Source organism: Cotesia glomerata, linkage group LG7, assembly GCF_020080835.1.
Source record: "Cotesia glomerata isolate CgM1 linkage group LG7, MPM_Cglom_v2.3, whole genome shotgun sequence".
Lineage (NCBI taxonomy): Eukaryota > Metazoa > Arthropoda > Insecta > Hymenoptera > Braconidae > Cotesia > Cotesia glomerata.
Window position 1 is genome coordinate 5,007,342 of NC_058164.1, and position 9,270 is coordinate 5,016,611.

Here is a 9,270-nt window from a genome sequence, read left to right on the forward strand (position 1 = left end):
TTACACAATAGTTTTCCGTTATTATAATGCTCCGTTCTGTTGGTATCCTTGAATCCACTTGCCATTTATGAATTAATTCATATACCGGTAAAAGAACTAAACCAAACCTGTAAGATTGTAAATTGCTGGCAGTGAACAGCATGTTCGCCTGAGGCGCTTCCTAAAACTCCTTTTCCTTCTCTGTCTATTCTCTGTATTCCATTGCGTCATCGCAGTCCCGGCTGATATGAAGCCATCAGGAGAACAACCGGCCGACTTTAATCGCGAATTTCCATCTTCTTGCATACATATTTACCCAGCGATCTTAGATTAGTGATACTAGGGTAAGTGCAGGTTCATCATTCGCGGAAAATACGGTGTATATATAGATATATGTAATTTACGATGTACGATGTATGTTATGTAATACGCTGTTCGAGACACAACGCCATCCCTCGGTAAACTATTGTATGTAAATAGCTACATGGAGAGCGGTGTGTGACGAGGAACAAAGATTATACTAGTGCTTTGCTGCACACCAGTCAGAAGTTGCGATTTAAAGTACACGGAAAGGCATAAGGAAACACGAGCTTTGGCACACGGTTGTCGGAACACTATATAGTATACTCGCTGTTTAATTAACTCAAGCCACTGCACAACACTCCGCTGAATTTCGATGGCAAAATTTTTAAATCTTTAAGATTTTTTATTAATTTTTATTTTTCGCAAGAAGCTCAATTATTAGTCAAGGAAAAAATTCCTTAGAAATTAAAAAAATTTTAATATTTTTCATGTTTTTTAAATATTAATAGCAACCTTGCAGTCTTTCTGTGATTGCCGTGACTTGTAAATTATAAATAAATAATTACTTTTGTTGAATTGCACTGTACTTTTTTCACTATTGACATTTTTAAAAATATAAGCTCATCCCGTGGTTACACTCATCAAGAGCTTTCATTTGAGTACCCACATGCATTTTCATATATATATATATATATATATATATATATATATATATATATATATATATATATATATATGTATATAAAATATATATAAATATATGAAAAATTGATGTGGGTACTCAAATGATAGGTCTCAATGATTGTTATGTCGGGATGAGCTCATATCTTTAAAAATGTCAATAGTTCACAAGATACAAGGTCATTTCTTAATTATTGATATTTTTAAAGATATAAGCTCATCCCGATGTTACACTCATCAAGAGCTTTCATTTGAGTACCCGCATGCATTTCTATATATTTTTCATATATACATTTATATAAATATATAAAATATATGAAAAATTGATGTGGGTACTCAAATGAAAGATCTTGATGAGTGTAATGTCGGGGTAAGCTTATATCTTTAAAAATGTCATTAGTTGGCAAGATAGCAATGTCATTTCTGAATTATTGATATTTTTAAAGATATAAGCTCATTCCAGTGTTAAACTCATCAAGAGCTTTCATTTGAGTACCCACATGCATTTTGATATATTATATATTATGTACATATATATATAATATATATATAATATATATAAATATATGAAAAATTGATGTGGGTACTTAAATGAAAGGTTTCGATGGGTGTAATGTCAGAGTGAACTTATATCTTTAAAAATGTCAATAGTTCACAAGATACAAGGTAATTTCTTAATTATGCATCTAGAGATAGAGCATTTTCGAATGCAGCCTAATATCATCATAAATTTACTATTGGTGAGAATGATATGAAACCATGAAAAGGCACAACTCTAGGTCAAATTTAACCATGAAAATCCATTTTATCATATAAATACACTAGCAACAAAATTTTGCTTATTCTATTAATAATATAGATAATTTGAAACTTTTTTTAATAAGCTTCTTTTATTTTAATTTTGTACTTTTTTGTAATTTTAATCGTGAACAAATTATAAAGATATTTATTATAATTAGGCAGCACTTTTGCAACTTGTACCAGAGCTGTTATTTTGTAAATAAAAAATTTTTAAAGTTAAAATAAAATATTATTTAAATTAAAAAAGTTTATAATTGTTTTATTGCCTATAAAATTATACTGATAAAAGGATTTGTTAATTTTTAATTAATTATTAAGAAAGGATTTTTTACAGTTAAAAAATATTTATTAATATTAAAAAAAAATTTCTCTAAATAAATAAATTTATTAATAGTTAATAAATTTTTCTATCAGAATAAATTTGAAAAATAACTTATTTTGAGCCCTGTGAAGGGATTTTGTAATTTTTTATAAAAATTCAAAAAATATTTGCACTTTAAAGTTGGTATAATAAACTCGTTGTGAAAGTATGCAACACATATATAATCTACACTCGAACCTCAGGGTAGAAAAAGCATCATCGTAATCGTTGGTAAAATTTACAAGTTTATTGTAAAAGTAATGTAAAACCGAGGCGAGTAGTCTGAGTTAACCCGAGTTGCGTGACTTAAATCGAGTTTAACACTCATGAAATGGTAACCGCAATGCGCGAGGACATTAACATCGCTCTCGGAGCCGACATCGAGTTTTAATTTTTTGTCTATATAATAAACTGCAGTCGGGCATTCTCTACGCTCGTCAACCATTTTTTTTTCTCTCTGGATTCTTTATCCCGGGTAGAATAAAACTGAAATGGTCAGCGGGGAAAAATGGGGACGAAGGTGAGGGGCGAATACGGTATTTTAGTGTTGATTATTTAGAGCTTAAACGTCCGCACACATATACTTGATAATGGTATTAGTTGTATTGTATCGTATGAAGTAGAGATACTTCTTTGAATGGCACAACGCCCGTAACACAACATAGCCGTGGATTATTATAGAGTAGAGTGGGGTAATGCGAAAAAAATAATTAAAAGTTTATATGACGAGGCATCAGCGCCAGATAAAGCGGTGCATAGAGAGTAATAACAAAAGCGGCCGAGGGGAGCAAAAAATTCAGAGGAAAGGATACCAAATAAAGTTTCGCCGTGTTTATAATACACAATAGTTGAGGCTGGCAGGTATGATACTCTTATACGAGCGTACTGATACTAATACTAATACTAACACTGATACTCGTGCTCATAAGGCTACAAAGGCATTCCCGAGATAGACTATGGGTTATTATTATGTGGCAACTGGCAACCCTCTCTGGGTTCCGGCTCGTCAGGGTGCTCATACACCAACAACACACACAACCCCTTGAGGCTCAACAGGCCCCCATTCAAACCCTGTCAGCTGCTACGGAGAACTAATCTCTGACGCGTCTATTATTATGCTCGCCCGTTGTTTATTATAACATCAATCTAATAATTTTTTTCATAAACATTCAATCATTTTTATTTATTTTTTGGGCTTTGTTTATTGTTTTTGTTGCTAGAAATATCAATTTTTAATTCCGTGAATTTTAATAGAAAATTTATCTTAGAAATTTGGATGACTTTTAATTGATTAAATTATTTTTTTCTATTGAATAAAAATTAAAAAAAAATTTTTTTTATTAAATAAAAATAAAGAAATATTTTTTATCGAAATTTTTTAGATGTAAAATTTTTTTATTACATAATTCATATTATTTAAAATAAAAAAAAAAATTCTTAATGGACTTCATCGGAGATTGTTGTTTATTATAACATCAATCTAATACTTTTTTTCATAAATATCCAATCATTTTTATTTACTTATTTTTTGGGCTTTGTTTATTGTTTTTGTTGCTAGAAATATTATTTTTTAATTCGGTGAATTTTAATGGAAAATTTATCTTAGAAATTTGGATGACTTTTAGATTGATTAAATTATTTTTTTTTATTGAATAAAAATTAAAAAATAATTTTTTTTTTTATTGAATTTATTATCGAATTTTTTTAAATATAAAATTTTTTTATTACACAATTCATATGATTTAAAATAAAAAAAATAATTCTTAATGGACTTCAGCGGAGATTGTTGTTTATTATAACATCAATCTAATACTTTTTTTCATAAATATCCAATCATTTTTATTTATTTTTTGGGCTTTGTTTATTGTTTTTGTTGCTAGAAATATTATTTTTTAATGCGGTGAATTTTAATGGAAAATTTATCTTAGAAATTTGGATGACTTTTTAATTGATTAAATTATTTTTTTCTATTGAATTTTTTTAAGTATAAAATTTTTTTATTACATAATTCATATGATTTAAAATAATAAAAAAATAATTCTTAATGAATTTCAGCGGAAATCAATATTTATGCAATACTTACATTCAGTGATTTAACATTTTGACCGAGTTTTTGGATCGTAAATAAATGACCAAAATTTTTTTTTTTCATATTTAATTAAGAGGAATATTCAATTAATGCATGTTTTTGCATATCAATTCAATGAATAAGTCTGCCATACATGAATTAAAATCTTGTGACTGATTTATTTATCATAAATTAAGTATTAATAGAATACTCAAATAAAAATTCCGCATTAATACTTACCTGAATTTAAAAGACACTTGTTCATTCATTAGAAAAAATTTTAATTTCATTAAAATAGAATTTATAAAAATTTAAAGAGTAATATTTGGTTAGTATTTTTTTTAAATTATCGGAATGTTTAATAATAAATAAGATTAATTATTATTATAAATAAGTATATTACAAGTAAATAAGACTTTAAGTGAGATGAAATTTTATTCGAGGGCATCGCGTGTTTTTCGTTGTGAGTACGATCGTTCCGCGAAGTTATCGCGAGGCCAATTAATCACAACGGGATAAAGAATTAAAGAGTGTATTTTATCGGTGGTTTAGGATCTACTGAAAGAAAGTGAAGCGAGGCGAAGTGATAAACCGGGCTGAGACTAATTGGCCAAACAAAGTATATGGATAGATATATAAAAATAAAAATAAAAAAAAATATAAATTTACTATAAAAAGTAACTGGAGTTCCGTGGTGTCACGTCCTGTGTATCTCCACAGCTCGGCAAACTACCTTCACCTCTATTCGAAAAGTGAAAAATAATAATCGCGATGATAATAATAATAAATAAGGAAAATAGAGAAAATTCATGTGGGTAAAAAATGTAAAGCAACGAGTACGTGTGTCTTTGGGGACCAATTCCAGTCACGTTTTCACATTGATCGATTCAATTGTCGCCGCTATACTATTTGCCGACCACTCGAGTTTTCAGTTTCGAGTTTCTTCGAGCTTTTAGACTGCGTCTGTGTCTCCGAGGTCTGACTTGTCCGCGTCGTGACCACTTTTAGCCCCCTAAGTTTCGATACATGTCTAGTTGGCTTTTCATTCAATTTTTTAGAAAAAAAAAATAAATTGAAATAATAATAATAATAATAATAATAATAATAATAATAATAAATTTATTGGATTTTAATAGAAATAAATCAGTTGAGAAAATTCATTGAGGGATTAAATTAATACGAAGAGAAACCAATGAAGTTTAATCAGCGGTCCGTTGAGCTTTCAAAAATATAAACACGCATGAAATAATGACAATATAAATTGAAGCTTGTATTCTATACTTTACTTGTTTTTGGACTGATATCCAGTTACAGGTTTGTCCAATTGTAAACTTCAATATTCCACAAAACACCAGACGTTTTATCAATGTCTTTCTTTATTCTCCCTATTGCTATTATTATCATTATTATTATGATTATTATTATTATTATTATTGAGTTGTTTTTTACTGCCGCAGAAACAACTGAAAAAGATTTTTTTGTTTATATTCTTGAATACAACCAGTGAAATTCGTGATGAAGCGGTGAATTGAAATGCCTACGGGGAAAGAAAGAAAAGTGGGTACGCTCATGACTACATGAGAATCGATTTGTTTGAGAATTTCAATAGACAAACGGAAAATAGATTTTATCGGTGTACCACGCCGCGAATGTTCTGCTCAAAAAAGTGTAAAGTACAAAAATACTTTTATACCTTCATTTAATATATCGACTTTCTGCACTGACTATATTTACCACGCTCTTGTCTTTTCATATTATTTTTTCGCTTCCATTTATTTATTTATTTATTTATATATTTATATATTTATTCCACCTTCCATCAGATATAGAAAATAAAACCGCATTTGACATGAACGAATTCTCCGACCGATAAAGAGTCGTTCTCTTCCCTCCAATTCCTCTTCAAGCGTCTTCTATTTTAAATACTGTCAATATTTGCTAAAAGCTTATATCGAGACCTCAAATAATCGCTGTTACTCCAGATAAATCAACTGTATCCGTTTATCAATTAATCATTCTTTATTGATCACCTGCTTCTTTAAAGCCAAAAATTCTCCGCTCAAAAATTAACAGCTTCAATGACGTTCGAATATCTGATATCCTCTGTTGTGTCTATTTTTGGTTTTTTAAATTAATCTTTTAAACTTTTCCATTCATCTCACAGCAGTTTATTCTGTCTTCTGCCTGTTCAACCGATTGTCAATTAATTAAATAAGGAACCATTTTAAAGAATTTTTTCGCCTTCAAAAATTATTTTTTTAATTAATTTTATTAAAAATTTTAATTGAAAAAATATATTCTCAAATTTAGTTAAAAAATAATTTTTTTACAAACTAAAAATAATAAATTTACCCAAGACTGGACTCGAACCCTGTTCGGACTCGGTATAAAAAAAAAAGATTAATCACTTAGCCAACATAATAATTGCAGGTGCGTCCTAAATGAAAAATAAAAAAATTATTAGACTTTTTAATGAATATTACTTAAAACTTTAGAATAAAAATGTTAAATATAAAAAAAATGATTCGATTCAATCAAAACATTCATCTTTTTTGTAAAAATGTTTTTTAAGCAAGAATTATATTGCATAAATTTTTTTTCTGGATGTTTTTGATCATTGAATAAAAATATCGAGTAAAAAAAGGAACTTGCAAGTAAAGGATAATTATAAAAAAACGTAGCAAAGGTTTTGATAATCCCAAAGACATGAAAATTAGAGCGAGCCACTGTACTGAAGGTCTTGGTATTTTAATCAGACTCTTCGCCTTCTCGACCTCGATTTCTATTTAAGATACTGGAATTATTTTTGCTCTTATATTTTCCAGTATTATTTCTCTCTCACCGCAAATACTTTAATTTTAATCTCAGCTGGGTCACGGGAAATAAAAAATATCAACGAAAAAATATTTGAATGATTCGCAACACACAATCGATTTTTTCGGAAAAATTTGAAGTTCCATTTGGCTGCGGGACTTTTTCGACGCTTTGCCGGGGAAGTATGTGAGTTATAAAGTTGAGATCGAACGCAAGTTTTTTATGTTTTTACCGATATCTAAAAAAAAAAAATTGCTAAACTTTTGAATTTTTTAAGTTTTATTAAAACTTGCTACCATCTTTTGATTTTTTTTCTTTTTTATTTTAGCGACCAAAAAAATTTATATTCAAGTTATTTTATTGAGTTTATTACCGTTAATAAATAAATAAATAAATATGAATTTTTTTGTGAAGACTGGTGTCATATTTTAAGGTATATATATATATATAAATATCGAGTTTCGACATAAAACAACGGGTGTCAGTATCGGCAATAAATAACGAAAAACGACAGATTGAATTATGGCCGCACAATATTTTTTCGTTATACACAGATAAATATTTTTTCACCTCATCCTGTGAGTGATTAAGATCAAAAAAGACAAAAAACAAAATAATAATAATAATTTTATAAATCTCCAGGGTTTTACGCGTTAACAGCAAGACTCGAGTTATTAAAATGTGATAAAAAAAATCTATTACACAAAATACACATTGATAAAAGAATTGACGTGATTTAAGAGAAAAATTTTTGAACCAATAAAATAAATTTATTAAATTAATAACAAATATTACTAAAGACTAATGCGGTTGAATAATAATAAACAAGATAAATATATGCATGTGTAGTTATTATTAAATAAAATATAATAACAAATCGGAAAATGATGAAACTGCTCTTCGAAGCATATAACGTCTGCTGGAAAATAGTCGTATCGTGAGCTTCGGAATCCAAATTTTCCACGTGACTGCTCAGTGAACTACCTGAGTACGTCTGAGAAACAAAAATAAATAAAATAGAAAATCCACTGTATAATACTATACGATACGTAAAGAGGTGAACGAACAAGCAAGCAAACGAGCGAGATAGAAAGCAGTGGAAGATAAAAATAAAGGAAGGCGAGTAAGGAGCAAGTTTAACAAAGTTACGCCGTGGAATTCGTGACTTGAGCCTCAAAGCAGGATGGAAAAACAAATCAATTTTCTTGAATCAAACTTTTAAGCGCTAGTATGCGACTCAGCATTTTTAATTGTTCTGATTTTATTTTTTTTATTGTCGTTAACATTTTATTATTATAATTATCTATATTATTATGAGAATAAGACAAATTTTGTGTCCAAGATAGTAATATGATAAAATCGGTTTTTTAGTGAAATTTAGTGTCATTGTAAAGGTCTTGATTTGAATTTGTGCCTTTTCAAGGTTTCATATCATTCTTATCAATAGTAAATTTATTATGATAAGTATTTAGGCTGCATTATAAAATTCTGTATCTCTAGATACATATTTAAGAAATGACCTTGTATCTTGTGAACTATTGAAATTTATAAAGATATAAGCTCATCCCGACATTACACTCATCCAGATCTTTCATTTACGTACCCACATCAATTTTTCATATATTTATCAATATTATATATATGTATATATGAAATATATATCAAAACGCATGTGGGTACTCAAATGAAAGCTCTTAATGAGTGTAACATCGGGATGAGCTTATATCTTTAAAAATATCAATAATTAAGAACTGACATTGCTATCTTGTCAACTAATGATATTTTTAAAAATATAAGCTCACCCCGACATTACACTCATCGAGATCTTTCATTTGAGTACCCACATCAATTTTTCATATATTTATACATATTATATATATGTATATATGAAAAATATATCAAAATGCATGTGGGTACTCAAATGAAAGCTCTTGATGAGTATAACATCGGGATGAGCTTATATCTTTAAAAGCGTCAATAATTAAGAACTGACATTGCTATCTTGTCAACTAATGATATTTTTAAAGATATAAGCTCATCCCGATGTTGCACTCATCGAGACCTTTCATTTAAGTACCCACATCAATTTTTCATATATTTATATATTTATATGTTTATATGTATGTATATATGAAAAATATATAAAAATGCATGTGGGTACTCAAATGAAAGCTCTTGATGAGTATAACATCGGGATGAGCTTATATTTTTAAAAACGTCAATAGTTAAGAAAGTACAGTGCAATTTAACAAAAGTTATTATT